At 38.3% G+C, this 14,580-nt stretch overlaps 1 protein-coding gene across 1 annotated transcript in view; it reads left to right on the top strand.

Moving 5' to 3' along the window:
• Rsrc1 (arginine and serine rich coiled-coil 1) overlaps positions 1 to 14,580 on the top strand; it is a 322,919-nt gene that overhangs the window by 174,755 nt on the left and 133,584 nt on the right. The window lies entirely within an intron of this gene.

Below are 14,580 nucleotides of genomic sequence, written 5' to 3' on the forward strand. Positions count from 1 at the left end.
TACAACATCTCAAACTACAAATTTGACCAAACTATATTTTAGGGTACATTTGGGCACAAAGTTTAAACACTGTGAAAAAATAAATATTCATTAAGAAAGGACCCTGATAAGAATTAGAAGGTAAGAAAGTACCTTTCTTTCCTTTATAAAATGTCTGTTGGGGAGGGCTGACATGAACAGAAGCACCTCATGATACTGGAGAGTAGCTTCTAATCTGACATGTGAGACAGCCCAGCTATCACTGAAAATGCTAGTGTACTTAGAGTACTTAATGAATAGGAATGATCTCTTGTGGATATGTCTAAATGTGGCCTAAGATGGTATTTGATCTAATGGAAAGCACACAGCCAAGCAGAGTGTACATACCGTCAGACAGGTGTTCCTTGAACAAGTATTTGTTGAACATCAGCCACCTGTCAGTTTCAGTGACAGTGTGGGGAGGTGAACCACATCAGGAGGGATGACCCTGTCTTCGTGCAGTATAATCTAATAAATGGAAGAGGCAGACATTAAAGACATTTTTAGTCATTCTTTTGAACATGTTTTAAAGGTAAAAGTACCACAGGTTGATATGAAAGTATAAAGACTTGATAAGATCATGACAACAGCATACCCTGATAGAAACATAGCTCAAAGGATGGTGGACCAGTAAAACCTTGTACTACTAAGAAAATACATTGTCTCACCATGAGCCTTGATTTCCCATTGCTCCTCCACAGTTTCCACTGAAAAACCTATCCAACCAAAACTCATCCCCTTAGTAGTTTCCAACATTGTATCTTCCTCTCCACCCTGGGGCCACTGCTCTTGTTAAAGCTGTGTTGGTTGTTTTCTGCACTACTCAGAACAGCCTCTGTGTTGACTCCCTACTTCATTCTTAGTCCATTTAAATTTGTGGTTGTAACAGTTGTTCCCGGGTGAAGGTTTCTTCTAGGTTCCTGAAAGAAAACATTAAATTTAGCTGAAATTATTAGACAGTCTAAATAGAAGAGTTTTTTTTTTTAATCAATGCAAAGCAAAATAGAAATTCCAAAGAGATGAGACTATGCTGCATAAAAAAGGGCGGCAGTGGCACATTGATTCTGCACTATGGATTTTAGAGTAATTTCTATGAATATATGAAGGGGTGGCATATTCCTGGGGCAACTGACTCTTTGCCACCTCTCCCATCATGATAGATTAGTTCTACCTTTTGTGATATTTCTTCCTATAATCCTCCAGACTAGTGGTTCTCAACCTTTCTACTGCTGTGACCTTTTAATATAGTTCCTCACGTTGTGGTGATCCAAACCATAAAATCATTTCATTGTTACTTCATAACTGTAATTTTGCTACTGTTATGAATCATAATGTAGATAGATATCTTATATGCAAAATATCTGATAAGTGACCTCCCCCAAAGGGGTCATGACCCGTGAATTGAGAACCACTACTCTAGAAAAATTCACCAAAGGGAGGGGTTCTGAAATCGCAATGCGAATGGCTTAGTGAAGTTGGTATCTTTTGGAGATTCAGACCATTCATTCCTGTGTATGTCTGGCAATTGAAAAAGTATTCTGGTACTTTTGTTTCTTGACACATCAGGAAGAACCTATCTGCAGCTTCAAGAATGTTGAATCACAAAGGAATTTTTTGTCTGAAGACACAATTTTCTGTCCAAGATACAGCTTCAGTTTTTCTTGGTTCCCTCCTTACCACTGCTCTGGCAAAATCTTTCTTGCTTGTTGCCTGGAGTATTTCAGAACAGCTTTGTTGGAGTCCCACCCCCAGTCTTAGCATATTTAAATTCAAGGATACCCAGCCCCTGAAGTGATTTTTGCAAAATGTAAATTTGATCACATTACTCCCTGTCACATCTTTAATGGATCCCCATCATATGAAGGAAAGCCCAGATTTCTTAGATAGCCCCCCCCCCAGTGATATATACTCCACAACAAGTTTACATCTTGCTAATCTTACCATTCTGAGCTGAGTCCCTGGTTGTACTACTGTTTTCATGGTTTTGTCCTTGCTAGTTCATCCCTCCTCCTTTCTGACCAATTGAGGTATCATGTCCCTTGCAAGCAGTTTCTCAGATCCACTTACTCCTGAGGATGGTCCTCTATGTCTCTCTGCATATTTCCATTGATAATTCTACTTATCATATGATTGTATTATCAGAAACAAGAAAATAGCTTCTCTTTTATATCCATGGTGTATAATGATAGTCACTCAGATAGTTTTGTAAATAAGTAAATTCTTTGCCTTAGTTTGGTCTGTCATATACTGTATTTAATAAAATACATTTGTATTAAGTTTATTTTTAATATGTATTCCCCATCATGAAAAATTCAAATTCAGCGATTTGAGCAGATAGTTGGTTGTAAAATGTGTGTTTGTAAGGAGTTCTCTGTAAGGTCCTTGCTACCTAGTGGGAACAGTGCCATCTATTGGATATTATCCAAATTGTATCAAGTGTTAGAGCTAGAATACAGCACAGTGTATTAATGGGATGTTTTTAGGAAGCCACACCTGTAAAAACTTTATCACCAGTTTTCATAAAATCTCAGCATATGCTTGACCAAAAAACTAATTAAGTAATTTAACTCTAGTGACCCTGTAAAGGAGAATGATCCTGATATGGTAACAGAAAATGTATACTTTAGGGTCTGGTTTTGTTTATATCCCACTTTATTCCTAAAGAAATTAGGACAACTATTATTGTTTTATAGAAAATGGAACTAAACATTTATCCCTATTATTCTTTAGATACAGTTGATACTTGTAATTAAGATAGCATTTTATTTTTAAATAATTTGAAGTTTTGAAAGATCCATAAAAAATTTCTAAGCTACAGATAATTGACTTTTAATAGGAATCCACAGAAAAATGCAAAAGATGATTCTGGGATTTTTGAGAAAATGTGCCACATTTTCCCAAATGTGTGTTAAAGATAATTCATTTGTGTCTTAACTTCCTTCATTCACTGAGATTGTTTCTTTGATAGCAGAGTATTTTTGCATGTTAAATAAAACCATGTATAGCAGATAAACTTAAACAATGGAAATAAAACATACTTGATTTGGCTTCTGTCGGTCCTTTTAATCCATGGGCATGAAGAGTTGCTATGGTGTTTGTAATTTCAAATGAAGGGCTGTTACCCAAATATTAGTAAGCTTTCCAGCTTGTCACGTTTCTTACAAGTTTTAGAAATAGTTTGTTTTCTGTTTTGACTAAAATATTCATAACTTAGGATACATGGAATGATAAAGATATAATTTTTCAAAATTGGATGTCTTATATTTTAATCGTAGGTGTTGACTTTCTGTAAAAGAAGGAATAAATACTGTTACCTCATTATGTTGTGGAATTTTACACTATTTCATAATATATATCTTTGATACTAAATATAAGTTCCTGTAGTGATATGCCCATACAGCTGTAAAACCATAGTAATAATAATGAAATTCTAGTAATCATAACAGTAAGTAATATGTACCTAGCGCTTCAATTGAAGTCCATAGTTAATGGCATACCCACGCATATGTGCGCGCTCGCGCGTGTACACACACACACACACACACACACACACACACACACACACGCATGCACGCACGCACGCACACACGCACGCACACACTTAAAGTCTATGAGGTGCTCACAATAAAGTCTTGCAATAATATGCTCCTCAAGAAGGTAGAAGGAAAATTCTGTCATAAAACTCAGGAACGATGGCATAAAAGCTCATACTTTTAATTTTGGGGCATCCAAATTACAATATTATTGAAGGAATTTCAGTACTCCTATTTTCATGGTTTTATAGATAAGGAAATTGAGATGTAGAGAGTCTAAATGACCTGTTTAACAACCAGCAAATAATAAATGTCAGCCCACACTGTTAAACCCACACACTCAAGAGCTCATGTTTGTAGTATACTAAATCATCTTTCAACCAAATCTTTTACCTAAGTTTACATACTAAAAACAAAATTACAAAAGAAATGAAAGTCGCATTTAAAGGAAATGATTTAACAATCTTAATAAGGTATTGTTTTACTTGTGTTGAATGTCCAGTGCTTAACTTGCTAGATGGTTTTTGCTTGTTTTTATGCTTCCTATGCTGCCCAACTGAAATTTATGTAATTAGATCTTAATTATAAAATTTATATCATTACTTAATTCTGTTTCGACTATAAGCTTCTTTTAGTTACTAGACCATTCTTTCAATGATCTAGACACATTAGTACAACCAAAATTGTTCTTTAAATACTATTCAACAATTCTTTTATTTGTTTTAGTTTTATGTTTGTTTTTGTTTTAAAACGGATTGTCACAATAACCCACAGAGGTCTGGACTTCATAACCCTCCTGCCTCAACTTCTTGTGTTTAGAGTTGTGCCCAGCTCACAATAATCTTAAACAGTCTATACCTTCATGCTCACTGCTGTTGCCATGACAGACAGCTATATGCTAAGATATCTCACTGCCAGTCTGAATGTGAAGAGAGAAGCGTTGGTAAAGCTCAGGCTTTATTGGTAGGTCCTATCTCTACTGTGTGACAGGCCTCTTCTCCTACCAGTGGCTTTCTGTGCCATCTCTTATAAGCCTCTCATTTGTATTGAGTACTGTGGTACTGTTTAACATGGTTTGGGTACAAAGAGAGCAAATGGAAATGCAATCAGAAAAAAAAAATCATTGTGTCCTCTCATTTCTGTTCTTGAGTCAAGGGGTATTTTTATTTACCTTTTATAAATATTTCACATAGAATTAATAATCTTACAAGTTTCAATTAATACAGCTTGAAAAATTAAATACTGTATTTGAAAATCCTTTACCTGTCAAGAGTCTACATTTTTCTTTGTATTTAGTTTGAACAATATTAAAAGTCTGTGCTAAAAATAGAACTAAACTTTCTGATTACAAAAAGCATCTTTCAGACTTTACTCTTGTATTTAGAGTAAAATATCCCCTAACCTCTGTGGCAGTTTAGAGGAATCTTGCCTCATATGCATCCTCAAATATATGTTCAGTATTTAAACAAAACTGAAAAGGGTCATTACTGTTCCTTTCAAATTATTCATCTGAAACATTCTCCTGCTGACCCCCTAGGTTCTGCCAAGAATAAAAGGCACTTCCTTATTGCCTATATGATGTAACTGCTCTTCCTGCTTAGACTTTAGTCAGAGCTTAAGGAAGGAATCTTGATGTCCTGTCTTCCTCAATATCAAAGTCTGTTAAGGGTTCTTTGTACCCTAAGTATCTAGTTTGAGTTTTTTCTTTGCCTAGGATGTGTAACTGTTAGGCCTGAAGGAGGAGGCTGCAGGGTTGGAACCTAGAGCAGGGGAAACTTGGAGTGATGGATGGATACATATTCAGGATTTGGTGAATAGAAGTTTGACAACTAGCACATCATTATGAGGGTCTGTTTACTGGCTTTAACTTGTTCTTCCCTGAGAGATGCCTTTCCCCTGCCCTTCTGGATTGCTCTTCAGTCCAGCAGCAGCTTTCTTCACAGTTACCCAGGCATACTTACACTACCTTTAAAATAGGGGCTGATAAAAGGAATATTGAGCAGATCAAATCCCTGAAGGGGCATAAATTATAAAATTATACCCATCAATTTTAATCAGAATGATGTTCTCCTATACTATGACGATTAAAAAATATCTGCCTCCTCCTTTTCCCTATTTAGCCATTTTTTGGTACTTAATTATTTTTATTAACAAGTTCAGATTTTTAAAATTAATTGTAATAAATTGTATTTGTTAATGTGGTACACTGTGTATATCTAATTAAATCCTTTCCCCTCATGATTAAGAGCCCTTCCTTATCCAAGACAGGAAAGGAAGTGACTCCCTGTCCTTTGAAGGAAATGTTTGTCTAAGAATTGACTGGCCAGATAATTGTCTCTGAAAAGCATGTTTATGGTATTTTTTATACATCTGATCTATGATATCATGTGCTACAGGCTTGTAGTTTTAAATGCCCTCTGTTGTCTCAAGAATTTTAACTCTATACTAAAAACTTAATGACAAGATTTTGGAAGTAATCTAAAATGGCTTCATTTTTAGAAGTTAAGATTGTTTCTCCTATTTGAAAAGAATAAAAATCTTACTATGATTTTTCTATATTTCCTTGATACTGTTACTCAGGAGCCTAAAACGTATTGCTGACTCAAGGAATACAACTTTTAAGAAATCTGAGGCTGGAGAGCTCAGGGAGTAAAATGCTAGTTTGTGTAAATATGAGGACCTGAGTTCAAATCCCTAACAGCCATGTAAAAGCCAAGCTTGATGCCATACACCTATAACCCCAGTGTTGGGAGTGAGGGCAGGGATAGGAGGGTCCTATGGCCTTACTTCCTGGCCATTAGGTCCAGTGAGAGACGAGCTCAGAAACATAGAGTAAAGGGCTATGGTCCATCCAGTGAAGGTTTTGTCTGCCAATCCCGATGATGTGAGTTCAGTCCCCCGGAGCCACATGGTAGAAAGAGAACCACCTCCTACAAGTTGTCCTCTGACTTCCATGTGAACACCATGGTGTTTTCACATCCACACTCCATATACTAAATAAATGGAACTGTTAAAAAAAGATAGTTGAAATTGATGTCTAGTCACCTCACACATGCCTGGGTGATTGCTCCCTTGAGCGCTCTCTCTCTCTCTCTCTCTCTCTCTCTCTCTCTCTCTCTCTCTCCTCTCTCTCTCTCTCACACACACACACACACACACACACACACACACACACACACACACACACACACCTCAACCAAATGACCTATGGACTAGTAGGAGGATGGGAAGATGCCAGAGATAGAGCTGGAATACTTAAACACAACTAACTTAAGCATATATACTAGGAACTTACTACTTAAGGAATGTAAGTAATTTCTTATCAGAATAGTGGGTATATGGAACATATAGGTAAACTTCAACTTTGGTTGATTTTATTATTTATATCCATACAGTGAAAAAGAATATTTATTCATTTATTCAACAAATTGTATATTGAGTCTTCTGTGTTCCAAGAGCTACTTTGAATGCTCAGGATACAATTCTGGACTATTCAGAGGGGTCATTTTTAACCTGACTGATCTTTACAACTACCTGAAAATCATTTTTAAAATCATACAACTTCAGGTCCTAAATGTAAGCAGTTGGATATGTTGTTACATACCTATAGTTCCAGCTGTTGGAGAGGCTATGGCATGACTATCACTTGGTTACAAACCACAGGCAATTCTGAACACCATAGAGGGACCCCTGTCTCAAAAACAAGCTTCCAAAGGAGAGAAGCAACCAACAGTCCTCCCAGCATGATGCCTGTCGACAGCCAGCATGATGCCATAGCCATAAGAGTGCAATAGTGGCACACACCCCTTGGCAGGAGCCCATCAACTCTCTCATTGGACACAAGAGAGAAATTATGGGACTGGAAACAGCCAGCTACACAGGGCTGGTGAAGTCCTAGATCCTGGAGAACTTGCAACCAATCCTTTACTAACTGTACAATCCTAAACTACATTCTAAATATTTATCTTTATACCCACAGATAAGAATGTTCCTTACCATTGATCAAAGGAACTTCTCTTTGCAAGAGACAGAGACCCATTACAAACAAACAAACAAAAACAACCAATCAAAATGCAGAATTGTGGAGCCCAGCTGCAATGGATACATGTACAAAACAAGTTCCACACTTAAGGCTCAGGGATCATTGTGGAGGAGAGGGTGGAAATGTTCTCAGAGCCAGATGATCAAGGAGTTTGCTATGAGATTCTGTCTCATACTAATGTCAGAAGCTACAACCATAAAATCTCACCAACATGACTGCCTAAAAATTGACAGTACACAGTGGCTTGGGGAAAACCTATAAGGCCTCCGTCCACTAACAATTTGTTATCCCATACCTAAAAACATATGCATAACATATGTAACAATTAATGAAAGAAAAGGCCATGATTTGAAAGAAGATGAGGGCTTTGTGGGGGTTTGGAGGGAGGAAAGGGAAGAGGGAAATGATGTAATTATATTATAATCACAAAAAACAAAAGACATTTTAAAAACCGACCTATACATAATTCCTCAATGCAGCAAATGGATGGCTTAGCTCCTTGTCTCAAGAATAGGGGACTTCCAGCTAATCCAGACTCTTCCTGTCTTCTGCCATTGTATCCCAGAGAATGCTCTTACTCTATTCACTCCTGCAACCTGGACCCAAGCTTCTGAAAGAAGAATAATGGACAATTAAAGAGTTATGAACTAACTTATATTAGTGAATTATCACTCAAATGGTAACATGAGGAGGGATGCATTTGAAACCACAGTTCAAATGAATGGAATTTAAAACCATTTATTAGTACTTTAGAAGACCGGTCCTTAGTTTAAAATAACCTAGATGCCTTTGAAATCTGATAAAAGTTGTAGATTCTCTGTGTGGAAAAATATAATTGAGGAAAGTGGAGAGTGGCAGAAGTGGTCATATCAGAGAAGAGTACACTGATTTGTTGTTCATTGTCAAATGGACAGCCCTGAAAACGTACATGCCAATAAGATCGCATGGATTAAGCAGATTATATTTAGGTATATATATATATATATATGAAATCACGATAAAGAGGTCATGAATTTGAAGGAGAGCAGAGAGGGGTTTGTGGGGGTGTTGATGGAAGAGAAGGAAGAATTGTAACTATAGTCTCAAAAATAAGATTAAAAAATGGCAAGTACATATATTTGAATGTTTACATACTCTTAGTGAGTGTGCATGGCACATATGGTAGATATGTCTCTGGTGTTTCCCAGCCCTTTGTGCTGGCTTTCCTCTGGGTCCTTGTCACCTGTCTGTCTCCATGCCCATCTGCAGTCTTTCTTTTCTTCCCCGTGGTGTTTCGCTGATGTCTTCTGGTTTCTCAGTAGATACTGTACTGATTCTTTGCTCCTTCTCTCCACCTTCATCTCTGGCTCCCTTATTCTTCCCTTCTTAGAAAAGTTCATCTCTTTTCTACCTTTTCTTTTTCTCTTCTTACCTAACTAGAATATAGTTTTGACATGGTAAAATTTGCATGATTTTAATTTTATTGGACTATTCCATTTAAAAACATTGCAATCACTTTGTTGCTTAGAAACAAAAGGGAAACCACCATTTTTACTGGTACAACAAAATGGCAATAGCCCTGAATTAAAATGCATCTTTTCCCCTAATTTAACTTTTTATTGATTCTTCATGGATTTCACATCATGCATCTCAATTCCACTCATCACCCTCTGCCCTTGCACCCTCCACCCAAGATAAAACAAAATAAGATGTAAAAGAAGAAAAATCTCATCGTAGCAGCTGTAGTGTGACTAGTGAGTCATACAGTCCACCCTTTATTCCATAAATCTCCTTGCAAGTTTCATTGCAGTGAGTCATTGGTCTGGCTTGAGGCCTCTGACTTCTGCTATACTCTCCATACTGGGCCCTCACTGAGGCTCCTCTTGGGTATCCTATTATTGCCATGTGTCATGGATATCCTGCAGCCTTGGATCTGCAGGACCAGCCCCTTATATGTGCCCTAGTAGTTTATAGATGGGGAGGATGTTGGAGTGGAGCAACTCATAGCCCTGGATCTGGGTCTGGGTGGTTGCTGGGTTCATCAACCCAGCTCTCCCTCATCCTAAAATTAGGATGAGCTATCCAGCATTGTCCTGTCTAGCTCACCCTCTGCAGTAAGCATCAGTGGGTGGGGCCAGCTCACCTACACCTATATCACCAAGGCCAGCTCTCCTGTGTTGCCCAAGCAAGGTGTAGGGCCACACTGCCAAGTGCTGAAGCTGGTGAGAGGCAGGGCCACTGGTGGCGGAGGTGTGGGAGTCATCTCTCTTGCTCTCATCACCATATGGCAGATGAGAGGCAGGGCCAGATCTCCTGAATGCTGCAGTTGGTGAAAGGAAAATGTATCTCTTTTATCTTCCTTTGAAATGCAGTGTGGGGCTGGCAGGATGCTCAGTGGGAAAAAGTCACTTGCTTTTCAAGCCTGAAGACCTAAGCTTGAAACCTGCAACCTATATAAGATAGAAGGAGAGAATTGAGCCCATATACTTATTTCCTGCTTTCCATCATGCTCCATGGCTATTATGTTTTTGGAGATGTGACCAAATGTCTACTCATCCCAGATAGGGAAACAATGACAGACCAAAGTAAGGATATTGCCAGAATTGAACTTGGGGATTCAATGGGTTTTAATGGGGTTACAGAAATACTGAAGTTATGTACAGAATGACTCACAGATAGCTGCATCACCAAAGCCCACCCCAGTATGGGTGACAGCTCACAAAGCTGGAAACCAGGAGCACATTGCACAGTCTACAGGCAGCTCAACAGGTTGGAGGTTGTCCTTTCCAAGATCCTGGGTTGATCTGAACCTCTTCCAGGTGGCTTGGCTGGTCTTGTTCCTTCTGATCAGCTGGAGTTCGGCTGTTTTTGGTTCTCGGCAGCTTGGTCGAGCTTTGCTCTGCTAAGGCAGCCATGTTTCTGAGTGACTCTGTTCACTCTTGCAGATGGAGGGTCATAATGGATTCAGCCAGTGTCAGAAACTTTCTGAAACTGTTTCAAATTGTTTGCTTTCTGTTTTAATGAACTTCCGTGAAGAATTTAATGTTTCAATCTTGGAGGAAGCTGCTATACCACAGTAGCATATACATAAATAACAATAATCATCAATACAATTTAAAATATATATAATTTTTAATTTTATATATATAGTTGGTTCCAAGGTACCATTTGGTACCATTTCAGCTTATGCAGGGAGGACTCACTTTTGTATTTCTTATTAGTACAGGTCCACTAGCATAAACTTGTTTCAGGCGTTGTGAAAATTTTAGCTTATTTTTATTTTGGTTGAATATAGAGTTACTGTTTGACAGGAACATCCACCCCATCTCTTTCAATATACCACTCCTATTGCTTTCAGCTCCGCATAACTACTTGTGAAAAGTCAGATTTTTCTTTTATTTTTTTTCCTTCTATTGAAAATAGATTGTTTTCTCATAATATACCCTGATCGTAGTTACCCGTCCCTGATTCCTCCCAGGTCCTCTCCACCTCCCCTATTGTCTTGATCCATTCCCTTTCTGTCTCTTGTTAGAGGAGAACAGGCTTCTAAGAGATAGTCAAACATGACAAAAAATATAAGATAGAGCAAAACCATCACATTGAGATTGGACCAGGCAACCAAACAGAAGGAACGGAGTGCCAAGAGCAGGTACAAAAATCAGAGACCTGCTCATTCACACACTCAAGAGTCCCATAAAAATACTAAGCTGAAAGCTGTAATATATACACAGAGGACCTGATGCAGACCTGTGTAGGCTGTGTGCTCGCTGCTTCCGTCTTGGTGAGTTCATGTGCCTCCTGCTTATTTGAATCATAGAGCTTTGTTTTCCAGGTGTCCTCCTACCCTCTGGCTCTTAAAATGTTTCTGCCTCCCCTTCCATAGTGTTCCCTGAGTTCTATTTGATGAAGATATCTCATTTAGAGCTGTGTGTTCGAAGGACTCTCTTTCCATGTAATGATGGGCTGTGAATCTCTGCATCTGTTCCCATCTGCTGCCAGAGGAATCATCTCTGATGATGACTGAATAAGGCTCTGATCTGTGTGTATAGCAGAATATCATTATGAGTCATTTTATTGATATATATTTAGACCAGGAGCGTTTGGCTTTACCCTCGGTCTCTAGGTTATCTATTATCAGGTTCTTGGTCACCCAAGCACTATCAGGTTTGGGTTCCATCTCATGGAGCAAGCCTTAAGTCAGATCAGACATTGGTTAGCTACTCCCACAAGTTCTGTGCCACCATTGCCCCAGTGTATTTTGCAGGGTGGACAGATTGTAGGTTAAGGGTTTGTGGCTGGGTTGGTGTTTGTTTCTCTTTTGGAAGCCTACAGAGTATCATCCAGCATCAAAGACTCTGGAAGGTAGGGAGGAAGGCCCCATGTAGGCACCAGATCATCTTCTCCGTGTTCAATAAGTTGAGTTGGTGTTGTTCTTGGTAATGGGGCCCAGAGTCAGTTTTCTGAAAGCAAACCATTGTCTTAGCTATAGCCTGAGTTGTTTGGGGATTTCCATGGAACCCCCTTAGCCAACAACTCAAATGACTATAACCCAGTCCCAGTCCCACTAGCTGGAAGACTCATTTGGTGACAACAGATGGCCAGTCGGGACTCTCTATCCTCCACTATTAGGAGACCTCATCTGAAATAACCTTAATATATTTAAGGAAGTTTCCACTGCACTAGGTTTTCATATCATCCCTAAAATGTCCCTTCATTCCATCTATCTCTGTACACGCTCCCTCCCTCAACCTTAATTCCCCTCCCTCCCTGATCATCCCTCCTGTCCTCACCCGCCACCAGCCCACTTTAAAATCTTCTAGTTTCCTTTCCTAAGGAGATCCCCGTGTGCCACTCTGTGCCTGACCTCTCCGGGTCCACAGATTGTAGGTTGCTTATTTAATTGCTAATACATATATACATGAATATATACCATATTTATCAGACTGGGTCTGGGTTACCTCACTCAGGATGATTTTTTTCTAGTTCCATCCATTTGCCTGCAAATTTCATGATGTCTTTTTTTTTTTTTTTTGCAGATCTAATAAGTTTATTCTGGGAGTGTGTGTACATTTTATATTTCTTAGAGAGTTTCTTGATGTCATCATAGCTTCCACCTCTACAAACCACAGCTGTGGAGTTCCCCTTATATGTCTCATCATGAGATGTGAATTGGGTAGACCCTAGATTCAAGCAAAGGCACCAACCAACAACCTTTGTTCATCTTGCCCTCTTTTTTGGTTATAACCAAGCCTGTCTCAGACTCTCTTGCTGCCTGTTATACAAGTATTTCAGTCAGGGATACTATTGTTGTAATACAACACCATAACTAAATGAAAATTGGGAAGATAAGTGTTATTTTCTATCATTCTTTATCACATGATGTTATTTTCTAAACAGTTGAGTCATAATTCATTGTGTTAAATGTACCACATTTTCTTTATCTATTGAATAGTTGAGGGACATCTAGATTGTTTCCAGTTTCTGGCTATTAAGAATAAAGCAAGGATCTTTGTGGTAGTATGGAGCATCATTTGGATATATGACCAAGAGTGATATAGCTGGGTCTTAAGGTAGATTGATTCCCAGTTTTTTGAGGAACTGCCATATTGATTTCCATAGTGACTATACAAGTTTGCACTCCACCAGCAATAGAGGAGTGTTCTCTTTGCTCCACTTCCCCACCAGTATGAGCTGTTACTTATGTTATTGATCTTAACCATTCTGACAGGTTTAAGATGGAATCTCAAAGTCATTTTGATTTGCATTTCCCTGATGGCTAAGGATGTTGAATATTTCTTTAAGTGTTTTTCAGTCATTTGAGATTCCTCTATTGAGAATTCTCTGTTTGGATTTGTACCTCATTTTTTAATTGGATTATTTGGTTTGTTGATGTCTTGTTTCTTGAGTTCTTTATATAATTCAGATATTAGCCATGTATGGAGTTGGTAAAAGTCTTTTCCCATTCTATAGATTGCCTTTTTTTCCAGTGATGGTGTCCTTTGCCTTACAGAAGCTTTTCAGTTTCATGAAGTCCTATTTATTAATTGTTGTGCCTGCTCCATTGGTGTTTTGTTTAGAAAGTCTTCTCCTGTGCTAGTAAATTCAGGGATTTTCCCCACTTTCTCTTCTGTCAGGTTCAGCGTATCTGGTTTTATGTTGAAGCCTTATTCCTCTTAGACTTGAGTTTTGTGTACGTTGATAGATACAGATTTAGTTGCATCCTTCTTTTTCATTCTCCTCCTCCTCCTCCTTCTTTCTTGAGCTGAGGATCGAACGCAGGAACTTGTGCTTGCTAGGCAAGCACTCTACCACTGAGCTACATCCCCAACCCTAGTTGCATTCTTCTACATGCACACATAAGTAGCATTAGTTGAAGATTCTGCTTTTTCTCCAGTGTGTATTTCTGGCATCTTCATCAAAAATCAGGTGTTCATAGACATATGGATTTATATCTGGATCTTCAATTTGATCTCATTGATCAATGTGTCTGTTTTTATGCCAATATCATGCAGTTTTTATTATGATAGCTCTATTGTACAGCTTGAAAATGGGTGAGAGCTTCATCATTTATTATTCAGGATTGCTTTAGTTTTTTGTGTTTCCATATGAAGTTGAACTTTCAAAGTCTCTAATGAATTCTTTTGGAATTTTGATGGGATTCATTGAATCTTTAGATTACTTTTGATAAAGTAGTTGTTTTTACTATGTTAATCCCACTGATCCATGAGCTGGGATGATCTTTCCTTCTTCTGATATCTTCTTCAATTTCTTCAAAGACTTAAAGTTTTCATCATACAAGTCTTTCACTTGCTTGAGAGAGTTACCCCATGACATTTTATATTATTTGAGGCTATTATGATTTCCCTGATTTCTTTCTCAGTCCATTTGTCATTTGTATATAGGAAGGCTACTGATTTTTGTGAGTTAAGTTTGTATCCAGTGAGTTCCCCAGTGCAATTTTTAGGGTCATATACATTTACTATCATATCACCTGCATATAATGATACT

Source organism: Onychomys torridus, chromosome 6 (assembly GCF_903995425.1).
Source record: "Onychomys torridus chromosome 6, mOncTor1.1, whole genome shotgun sequence".
Lineage (NCBI taxonomy): Eukaryota > Metazoa > Chordata > Mammalia > Rodentia > Cricetidae > Onychomys > Onychomys torridus.